The sequence below is a fragment of the Microtus ochrogaster genome, unplaced genomic scaffold (genome assembly GCF_000317375.1).
Source record: "Microtus ochrogaster isolate Prairie Vole_2 unplaced genomic scaffold, MicOch1.0 UNK89, whole genome shotgun sequence".
Classification (NCBI taxonomy): domain Eukaryota; kingdom Metazoa; phylum Chordata; class Mammalia; order Rodentia; family Cricetidae; genus Microtus; species Microtus ochrogaster.
The window spans coordinates 996,572-1,008,345 of record NW_004949187.1 but is presented as its reverse complement, the minus strand read 5'-3'; the positions used below and the strand labels follow the sequence as shown (position 1 = coordinate 1,008,345).

Here is an 11,774-nt window from a genome sequence, read left to right as displayed (position 1 = left end):
GCAAATTATTCATACCTATATCATTTCCCCCTTTAAATGTAAAAGAACATTTATAAACAATATTTTGGGAACATAGGCGCAGTTTTTTCTCTCCAGTCTGCTTCCTGCTGAATGGGGGCACTGTTAATCAGATCATTTAGGGTGTAACCTGTGTGCCAGGTTTATCTCAGTTGGCAGTTGAGTGAAGTAATTTTTTGAGGGTGTTCATAGCAACTTTTCAGGAGATCGTGATCTATCATACCATATCGGGATAGAATCAATCCACAGGGTCTGGTCCTCTGTGAAAACAAAAGAAGACCCTCTCCAAAGCATCATATCCTTAGACCCAAATTTTGAAATTGTAATACCCTTATATCCATTCTGGTTTAGCTTGGCAGCCCATGTAATGAAATGTCTCTCTGTACTTAGCTCCTTTGACTGTGATCAAAAATTTTAAAGAAAACAGAATGTACATAATCCAGACTCTCTGTGAATTTGCCATTTTTATGTGGCTTATTTTTCTTTATTTCTTTTAATCTATAACTATCTGTACTCTGTCTCTTTAAAGACTTTACCCTTTTTATGGGCATTAACTTTATTCTATTTTTTTTCTCTCTCTCAAGCCTACGTACACTCATCCAACATTGTGATTCATTTAGTGGTCTTTCATGTCTGAAATCTGTTTTATTGTGACTCTGTAATTTTTTTACTATCCAGGAGCATTTCTTAAAATGTTAAGCACTTCTTAAAAACTGAAGTTGCACCATGTACAGATAATACGGTACCGCCTGTGTCCTGCCCAGTCGAAACCTTAACTGCGCCGTTATTATGGTAATTACGGTAGTTCCTGGCTGAGACCAGCACAGTTCAGCATGGTGGAGCAGAGCTACTCCTGCCTCAGAGCCATTTGGTGCCCCTGAGCCAAACACAGTTCCAGGCACACAGCAAGTCCACATTGAAGCCGCACTCAGCAGTTTAATTCTGAGACTGAGCGTGCAGCACAGAAACTCTTTTTATCCAAGTTACAGCCAAATCTGACATGCAGAGCACTGCACAGTCTGAAAACACGTCTCTGTATGGCGGCAGGAATCTGCCATGCTCTTCCGCCTGCCTAAGCCTGATTCTGCAGTCTGCCCAGGTGCAGGCAGGGAGCACTGAGCACTCTCCTTCCCATCCCTAGCGGGAACAGAAACATCCAGTCCCATAAAATCCATTGAAATGCTTTAAAGCCAGAGTTCACGCTGGCAGCACAGCCCCAAGAAGCTGCGCTTTAAAATGACACAGCGTTTTTTCTGCTGCTGTTGCCGAATCAGAAAATCTCTTTACAGCACGCCACCAACAAACAGCAAAAATCTGTGTTAAACTCTCTCTCCCTTATTTTTAAGCCTTCTCAGGTTTTTAAGTGGATTTAGTCCATCACGTCGGGCACCACTCTGTTGAAATAATAAGCGGCGGGCTACGTTCCTGGCACCCGGCCGGCTGCATGGCTAGCTTTATACCCGAAATAATTACACGGAAACTGTATTCTTTTAAACACTGCCTGGCCCATTAGTTCCAGCCTCTTATTGGCTAGCTCTTACATATCGATCTAACTCATTTCTAATATCCCTGTAACACCACGAGGTGTCTTACCAGGGAAGATCTTAACCTGTGTCTGTGTCCGGTAGGAGAATCATGACGACTCCTTGACTCAGCTTCTTTCTCCCAGCATTCTGTTCTGTTTACTCCGCCTACCTAATTTTATGTCCTATTAAAGAGCCAAGGCAGTCTCTTTATTTAACCAATGAAATTAACACAAAACAGAAGCCTCTCCCCCATCAAAGCCTCATTCAAACAATCCAGACTCTTTGGATATAAGGGTGTCAGCAGCTGGGGTGATGCTTCCAACCTGTCCTGGAACTAGCTCTTGTAGATCAGACTGGCCTCGAACTCACAGAGATCCGCCTACCTCTGCCTCCCAAGTGCTGGGATTAAAGGTGTGTACCACCATCATCTGGCTCCAACCAAACAGTTTTAAGGTGCACTGTAGTTAGTAACCTGAATTTTGTACAATTTCCAAAAACATATGACACATTTTCTGGTTGTATATTTTAGGCTACAATTGGGAAGACCATAATATTGAAGAACATTGTCAAACTTCTAGAAGACATGGAAGGTAATTTTCATGTGTAAGCCGATGCAAATATGCATATGAAATTTAAATGAGTCCTGAAGTTTTGAAGAAAAGCAACAGTGTAAACAAGCACATCTTAAAGTGTATTGATTATTAAATTCTCACAAATCCATATATCTCATTGTCAGGTAGTTGATCCGTCTTTGCAAGACATTCTTCTAAGAAAGAAGACAAGGAAACAATGCCTTAACTGATATGACCGTTTGAATCAAAATACCATAAGAGCTAGGATGTAGAACTACAAACTCTTCTAGTTTCACAGCACTCAGATATTGCAAAAAATATACACATTGAATAGGTGATAAGGATCTGTCCAAAATCTTCTAATAAGCAAATAGTCCCCAGTAAAGCTAGTGTTACTCATATATTTGTAGTGATTTTGCTAAGTTTAATGAGAGAGGGTGTTTATGAGACTAGGAAGGTTTGCTAGGGAAAACCTTAATTCCTGTCTATGAGGAACAGAACAGCAATCTGTGTAAATGCAATGTGGAAACCTTTTATTTGTTGTTCTTCCTCTGATATGTCACTTTGGGTACAAGCATTTTGAACATAGGATTATGGAAAGAAGCAGTGTATTTCTCTCTCTCTCTCTCTCAGGACAATTAGAAGATATGTAGTAGTCTTCTTGTTGAGTAGACTTGTAGAATGTGATACAAGTTTACAATTAATATTTGTTTTCCAACTTCATTGGTAATACATCAACAAACTCACACTGCAGAAAAGCCCTATGAATATTGGAATGTATAGATATTTCTGTTTGTCATGGTTCACTTTGGAAATGTACTATCATTTACCTATAGGAAAATTTTGAATACAGTAATATGATAAAGCTTGGAGTTCTTTTATTTCTCTTCAAATATGTGAAAAATGTCATATAGAAATAAGATGCTATAAATGTGAGCCATGTAATAAAGGGTCTTGTCATCATAGGTATTTTCAAAGACCCAAAATAAACAACCCTTAATAAAAGGGAATACCATGAGTGTAACCCTAAGATCTTATCCCTTTTTACATTTAGATCAAATTGTGAAATTAATTCATAAATATGTAAAGATTCATCAGTGTAATGAATGTGGTAAAGCTTTTACATGTACCAATTGTCTTTGCAGGTACACAGGAAGTCATACTGGAGAAAAACCCTCTGAATATACTCACTTCGCATATCACAGGCATCTTCAAAGGCGTGAAGGAATTCATACTCGAGAGAAATCCTGTGAATGTAATCAATGTGGTAAAGTTTTTACACACCGTAGTAGTCTTCGAATACATAAAAGGACGCATACTGGAGAGAAACCTTATGAATGTAATCAATGTGATAAAGCCTTTGTAAGTCATGGTCTTCTTCGGAAACATAAAAGGACGCATACTGGAGAGAAACCTTATGAATGTAATCATTGTGGTAAAGCCTTTGCACAACATTGTAATCTTCAGATCCATACAAGAACACATACTGGAGAGAAACCGTACAAATGTAATCAATGTGGCAAAGCCTATGCACGTCACAGTCATCTTCAAATACATAGAAGAACACATACTGGAGAGAAGCCCTACAGATGTAATCAGTGTGGTAAAGTCTTTTCAGAGCAATGTAATCTCCGAATACATGAAATAACCCATACTGGAGTGAAAGCCTATGAATGTCATGAATGTGGTAAAACTTTTGCACATCAGAGTTATCTCCGTATTCATAAAAGAACACATACTAGAGAGAAACCCTATGAATGTGATCAATGTGGTAAAGCATATTCACGTCACAATCATCTTCAAGTACATAAAAGAACGCATACTGGAGAGAAACCCTACAAATGTAATCAATGTGGTAAAGCCTTTGCACAGCAAACTAATCTCCAAATACATACAAGAAGACATACTGGAGAGAAACCCTACGAATGTCATCAATGTGGCAAAGCTTTTACAAGTAATGGTCAGCTTCAAATTCATAAAAGAAAGCATACTGGAGAAAAACCTTATCAATGTAATCAATGTGGGAAAACCTTTGCACATCAAGGTAGTCTCCACATACATAAAAAAATACATACTGGAGAGACACCTTACAAATGTAATCAATGTTTGGCAGCCTTTGCACATCACAGTCATCTTCGAATACATAAAAGAACACATTGGAGAGAAACCCTACAAATGTAATCAGTGTGATAAAATCTTTGCATATATCAGCTGTTGTCCAAAATCATGAGAAAAAGTTATACTGCAGAAAAGCCCTATAAATGTAGTGAGTGTGGAAAAGTTTTGCACTTCATAATATTAATACAAGAGTAAACCTTGATATGTTAAGACCTTTGCATATCAGAGTAGTTTTTGAGAACCTCAAAAAAACTCCTACCGAAGGCAATCTGAAATGAAAGGATTTGGTAAGATCTTTAGCCAACATACCTAAATCCAGTTACACAAGATTGAAGGGGAAAAAGTCTGACATGTCAACAGTCTCTTCAAACATTTGATGTCCCTCTTTATTCCCTTTGTACCACCAAATTCAAATGGACGAAATCCCGGTGAATTTAAAAAATAAGGTAACCCTTTCAGATTTTACACATTACTTCACTTACATGAAATAACTCATCCATGTATAAAACTCCATGGATGTATAATAGTGCCTTTTCTGTTGCTGTGATGAACATAATATCCAAGCCACCTTAGGAAAGAGTTTAATTTTCCCATGGATCCGGAGTGATACAAGATCACCATGCAAGTGGCAGGGCTCCAAGTGTCAGGCTAAGCAGCCTTCAGCATGAAGCAGAGAGTGGGAAGTAGAGATGGTGTGTGGATGGAAAGTCTCAGGCCTGCCCCCGGGACACATTTCTTCAGCCCAGCAGCATTGTTTAAGTCTTCCCACATGATACAGCCAACTGTGAAGGATTAATTTCTCTGATTTCAAGCTGACATGCTTGCTTTCTGTTACATGAACCAATTGAAGATGAAGAAAAATCCTGTAAGTAAGCCTTTAAATGACTCACCACCTGTGTTACAGGCATGAATGCTTCGACAAGATCAAACATGAGTGAAAATTTGTTTAAAGATTTGGTTTAATTTTAATTATGTGATGTTATTGTGTCTTTGTGTGGATATATGCATGTGCATGCTGGTACCCAAGAAAGTTAGACCCTAGGATTCTCTTGTAGCAGGAATTACAGGTAGTTGTCAAAAACCTGAACTTGGTTCTGGGAATGAACTTCTCATATCTGCTCTACCATATCTCTAGCCCTGTAAATATTTATGCTTTTAATATCATCTTGATACCAGGAAATATGGAAGAACTCAGAAAAGAGAAAAACCCTATTTATGGAAATGATTTTGTAAGACTAGACATCACAGTTGTCTCCACTTTCAAAAAATTTCCTGTTTCATCTCTTTTTCATTGTAGCTTTCAAGTAAGTAAATAATTGACCCTGTTCACTCAAGACTGATGGTTGAGATTACAGCATCGTGATTTCTATTTTGCAGTATTTGGGGTAGATATTAAAAGTGTGTTGTTATATGTGTGCCCAATTGAGACAGAATTTACAACAGAAGATTCTACAATGGCTAGTAAACACTTAAAGAAATGTTCAACATTCTTCACCATCAAGGAAAAGGAAATCAAAACTACTTTGAGATTTCATCTTATACCTGTCAGAATGGCCGGGATCAATTGAGCAAATGACAGCTCATGGGGAACTCTGCTTACTTCCTGGTAGGAATATAAAGTTGTATGGCCACTATGGAAATCAATATAGCAGTTCTTCAGATAATCTGTCTACTTAGACACAGCTATACCACCATTAGTCATATACCCAAAAAATGTTCCTCCGTCTTACTACAAGTACAGTTGTGTAACCATTTTTCTAACAGCTTTATTCATAATAACCATAAACTCCTACGTTTGTGAGAGATTGTTGGTCGATGATTGATGTGGGACAGTTCTTCCACTGAGGAATATCCCTTCTCAAGTGGGCCTCAGATGGATAAGAGCTAGTTAAATATGAGACAATGACAATGCAAGAGAAAAAGCCAAGAAAGATTGTTTGTCATGCTTTTTGTCTTCAGTTGCTAGCTTGAGTATTTATCATAAGCTTCCAAAATGACAGAATCAGAAAAACAAAAACAACAACAACAAAAAATCCCCCATTCATTACCTGAGGTTTTTTTGGCTAAAGGATTTAATCAAAGCAACAGAGAATCATGTTAGAACAACAACAACAAAAAAAAAAAAACTGTGCCACCGAAAGTGATATTGTTGTTGCTGGTCAGAACCTGATAATATTGTCTTTTGGAAGAATGTGGAAGATTTCCATACTTTAGATTAGAAAATACCTGTAAAGCTGTACACAGAGCTTAACTGCCTCTTCTTGTAGAACCTGGAAGTGTTGAGAGTAATACAGACAGTGGAAGTCGAGGTCATCGAATTTCAGTTGGAAATAGACTCAATGAAAAATTAAGTTAGAGAACATTTGTGTGATATATTGACCAGAAATCTCTCCTATTTTGCCCATGCCCTGAGAAATTGAGTGAGGAGGTAGCATTAAAAAGTAATGGCCTGCTTTCTTAGATGGAATGTTAAGTCTGTTGGATGATTATTAGTGATGGCTTGCTTCTTCAGGTCCACAGTTAAAAAGTCAGCAAGTGGGACAGAAATAAGTGATTATGATAAGGTAGTTTCAGATGGCCGTCAAGTGCTGAAGCAGGCAGGAATTTTCAAGGAGATTTTCACCTTTAAAGAGGAGGCCCTTGTTCTTCAGTGGAAAATAGCAAGGTGTCCTAAAACTGATACTCCATTGATTAATGGAAAGATTAGGCAGAGTGATTCCGAGTTGCAGAAAGCAGCTTCGTACTTAGCCTGCTGCAACTGTGGTCCAAGTGAGACAGGTTCCATCCTAATTAAGAAGCTGGTCTTGGCAGGATCTGCCATGTTGTGCTGGTTCTGGAACCAGGAAAGAGTCAAAATTTCAGGTTAGGAGTTGATGGTGTGTGGTTTTAGTTTAACACTGTTGCGTGTGTCTATATTTGGCAGAGTCCGAGATGCAGTGTTGTGAGTTCATTGCCTGAAGCTGTGAGATTGAAGCCTGGGTTGCATTTTGAGAGCACAAGATGTTGAAATATCCAAGCTATGAGACATATTCCATGGAGAGATGTATGATAAGTTGCAGGAAAAAATGAGGCACCTAAGCCCTTTGAAACCGAAGCTCCATGTGTCTGAGACAGAGCTACAGGATTTGGTGTTTGCCCTCCTGGGTTTCAGTCTTGCCTTGCTCCAATCTCTCCTTACTATGTCTCTGTTCTTCTCTTTGGGGATAGTAATGGGTATTCTGTGCCATTTTATGTTGGAAAGATGTCACTTGTTTTCTGATTTTTCAAGATGTCACTATTGCCTTGAGTGTCAGAAGAGATTTTGGACATTTAAATGGTATAGTGTAAACCACTTTTGGGTGGGTTACTCAGTCTAGGGGTTGTAACCCACCCTGCAGTCAGTTATTCCAGGGTCCCGAAGAGGCACTATCTGGAAGATAATGGGCTAAGAGAGAAGAAGGAGGCTAAGCGGGGTACTTGTCAAAGCCTCAGTTTATTAGAGACAGGGTCACAGCTTATATAGGATAAGGAATTTGGGGGGGGGAAGAGCCTGGGCTCTTGCCGCGTGGTTCACGTTGGTCACGTAGGCCAGGAGGTTACGTTTGGTCAGGTCACGTAGGCCAGGAGTTCACAGGTTGACACACCTAGTTCTCTAGATAGTTTGGAATGTGGGGCGGGTTCCACTAACAGACAGCTCTCTATTAACAGCTAATTGAGTGTGGGGTAGGCTTTGTCAATAGAACAATTCTTAACACAATTGGGGGTGTGGGGTTCTCTGCAGACTCCCCAGGGCGATGGTTCCTGTAATAATCCTAGGAGGAAACGGCTCCTGACAGTATAGGAACTGTTGAAGGCTATGATAATCATTAAATCAGTAAGTTCATATTTTATGGAATGATCAAGAGTCTGTAGTGACCTGAGTCAGAATGTAGCCAATTGAATGAAAAGCCCCAGATAGGATGATTTATTTGAATACTTATTTATTTATGGTGAGTATCTTTGGGATGCTTGTAGAACCTTCAGGACTCACTGGAGATGGGATTTGCATGTTTATATATAACCTCAACCATTTTCTGGACTTTGTGTCCTTTTTTCATGACTTCACCATCACTGTAGATGATATCACTAAAGCACATGAGATACAGTTGAACAATTGCTATTCGATGCAATTTGTTAGGCTGATTTTTTTTTTGTTTGTTTTCATTTCTGTTTTTTAAGGCAAGGTTTATCTGTGTAGTACTGGCTGTTCTGAAAGTAGCTCTGTAGACCAGGCTGGCTTCAACTCAGAGATCCAAGTGATTTTGGGCCCCGGCGTGCGGGTTGTAAAGGTGGGCCTGGGTTTTTGAAATATATATATTATTGCCTGATAGGTCTGGAATGTAGGTTTTTGTATGCATGTCAAGCATATGCTGTTGTACTGATTTTTCACCTGCATCTTGAATTTTGAAATTTGGGTTTCATTCTTTTTCCCAGTTTGGCAATATTCATGAAATTAATACTGCGTGGACATTCTGAGTCACAGAATTTCAAACGTGTGACAATCCTCTTACCTAATGTGCTTATTTTGAATTCCTATGAACAAATATGATTTTTTTTGCCCATATGCATGTTTATGTACCACATGGATACATATACTTGCTCTTCACAGTAGTCAGAAGATGGCCTCATCATCCCTGCAACTTGGAGTAATGGATAGTTGTGAGCCCTGATTTAAATACTGGCAATTGAACCACCTATGTGCAAGACTAGCAGGAGATCTTCACTACTGAACCATCTGTCCTCCCCTGTGTTCTTTATTAATAACAACATTTCATTGCTAATATTTTCATCTGTCCGTTTGTAACTGCATTCCATTTTAGTAAGATCTTATTAATGTGATGGTTTAATCTGCAGCACCTCAGGTTCCTGGAAGATGAATATAGAACTGGAGTGAATGCCTTCCTCTTTGTAAGAACTTCTGTAAAAACCTCTGTTGTTCTACCTTTTTTATTTGATTGATATTTGTGGTAGAGACAGGTCTTATTAATATGTAACTCTGGCTATCTTGAAACTCACTTCATATGCCAGGCTGGCATCCACCTCAATTAAATTCACTTACCTCTGCTTCCTGAGCCCTGTGATTATGGGCATGAGTGAAGACACCCAGCTTGTCCATGTATTTATACTTGTAACTGTTCATTCAATCACTCTGATGTGTTATCAGTACTGTTGATCTTTTGTTTGTCTTACTGTATGTCTGTTAATAGGCATTTTTCTTTTAAGACTATATCCTTTTCAAAGGGTGCAGAAAGGGCAAAGGTGAACCTCTCATACAGGTTCCTTTTAAAGTGACTTGGAGATTATATTAGAACTTCTATGTTGTGGAATAAAGTATGGGGAACAACAAAATTATATGAATATATTGTCAAAGAAGTATACCTTTACAACTTTTCAGTATCATTCTTTCTATTGTACACATGTATGGTATATTTTAGAGTGCAGTGACCTATGATGACGTGCATATTGACTTCAGTTTTGAAGAGTGGGCTTTGCTGGATCTTTCCCAGAAGAGTCTGTACAAATCTGTGATGCTGGAGACCTACAGGAACCTTGCTGCTATAGGTAAGACTGAGTTTTCCTTCACATTTTAAAATAAAATAACTGTTTCTTGGTTATTGGTGAGCTTCTGTAATTTTGATTGAAAAAGAGGAAGAGTGAGGTGAATAAATCAGGGAAGTTGTTAAGGTTCACTGAAGATAGTAATTTCAATCTTGTGCAATTTCCAATAATATATCATACATTTCCTGCTACTGTATTTTAGGCTACCATTGGGAAACCCGTCCTATTGAAGAAGGGTGTCAAAGTTCTAGAAGACATGGAAGGTAATTTTCATTTACGGCTGATAAGAATGTGGCTCTAAAGAAATTTTTAGTGTGTCCTAGAAGTGTTAAAGAAAATCAATGGCATAAATAAGCACAGCTTAAAGTGTATTCATGATTATTAACTTCTCACAAAACCATATAACTCAGTGTCAGGAAGGTGATCTCTGTTTTCAAGTCATTCCTCTCAGAAAGAAGACAAGGAAACATTGCCTCACAAATATCACCATTTGAATCTCAGGCCAATGATAGCTACACTGTAGAAGTTCTGATCCATTGAGGTTTATACCACTTAGGTAGTGCAAAAGGTATAGATTTCATAAGTATATGTCCAAAACCTTCTAACAAGCAATCATCCATAGCAAGGCTCATGGTCCTCATATACTTGTGACTTTACTAAATTTATCAAAGGGGGACAGTTTATGAGAGTCAACAAGGTTGCTGTGGAGAAATCTTAATACCTATACCACATGTCTATGAGGAACAGAAAGTCAAAATGTGAATGCACTGTGGAAATCTTTTGTTGTTATTCTTTTTTAATAGATACCTCATATGTCACTCTGCATACAAGCCATGTGCACTTAAGGATATGGAAAGGAGCGGTTTACCTGTTTCTCTTCCAATACTATTAGAAGATAGTTTGTAGTCTCCACTTTGAGTAGCTTGTTGAATGTGATACAATTTACAATTTACAAGTTTACAATTAATTAGTTTTCCAACTTTATTGGGAATACATCAACAACCTCACATTGTAGCAAATCCCCATGACTGTTGCAATGTGTAAATACATCTGTTTGTCATGGTTCATTTTGAAATGTGGTATGGCTCACACTGTAGGAAAACTTATTAATGGAACAGTATGGTAAAGTTCTAAGTTCTTCCAGTTCTCTTCAAATATATGAACATGGAAAAAAGATACTATATTTAAAAAATGGACCATTTTTTTAAAAAGGCTTTTACTATCACAGGTATCTTCAAAGACACAAAACAATGCTTAATTTAGGGGAACACCATGAGTGTAAACCTTAATATCTGATTCCCCTTTACAGTTAGTCTGAATTTTAAAATTAATTTGTATATAAGTACAGAGATTCATCAGAATAATGAATGTGTTAAAGCTTTTCCATTTGCCAATTTTCTCCACAGGCATGAAAGAATTTGTACTGGAGAGAAACCCTCTGAATTCACTCAGTGTTGTATAGCCTTTGCATGTCATAGTCATCTTCAAAGGATTGAGAGTAATCATACTGGAAAGAAACCCTATGAAGGTATTGAATATGGTGCAGCCTCTGCACATCATACTGGAGAGAAATCCTTTGGACATAGTCAGTGTGGCAAAGCCTTTGCACAACAGAATCATCTCCAAAATCATAAGAAAGTACTCAGTGGAGAGAAACTTTACATTTGTAATCAATGTGGTAAAGCCTTTGGGTGTCACCGTTATCTTCAAAAGCATAAAAGAAGATTTACTGGAGAGAAACCTTATGAATGTCATCAATGTGGTAAAGCCTTTTCCTGCTCCAGTAGTTTTCAAAAACATAAAAGAACACATACTGGGGAGAAACCTTCTAAATGTCATGAATGTGGTAAAGCCTTTGCAAGTAACAGTCATCTTCAAGTACATAAAAGAACACATACTGGAGAGAAACCCTACAAATGTAATCAATGTGGTAAAGACTTTATAAGTAACAATCATCTTCAAG

General features: G+C 38.1%; 1 pseudogene; it reads left to right on the top strand.

The window, feature by feature from the left end:
• Window positions 1-11,350, top strand: part of LOC101985975 — a 59,704-nt pseudogene extending 48,354 nt beyond the window's left edge.
• Window positions 11,351-11,774: the final 424 nt, after the last annotated feature.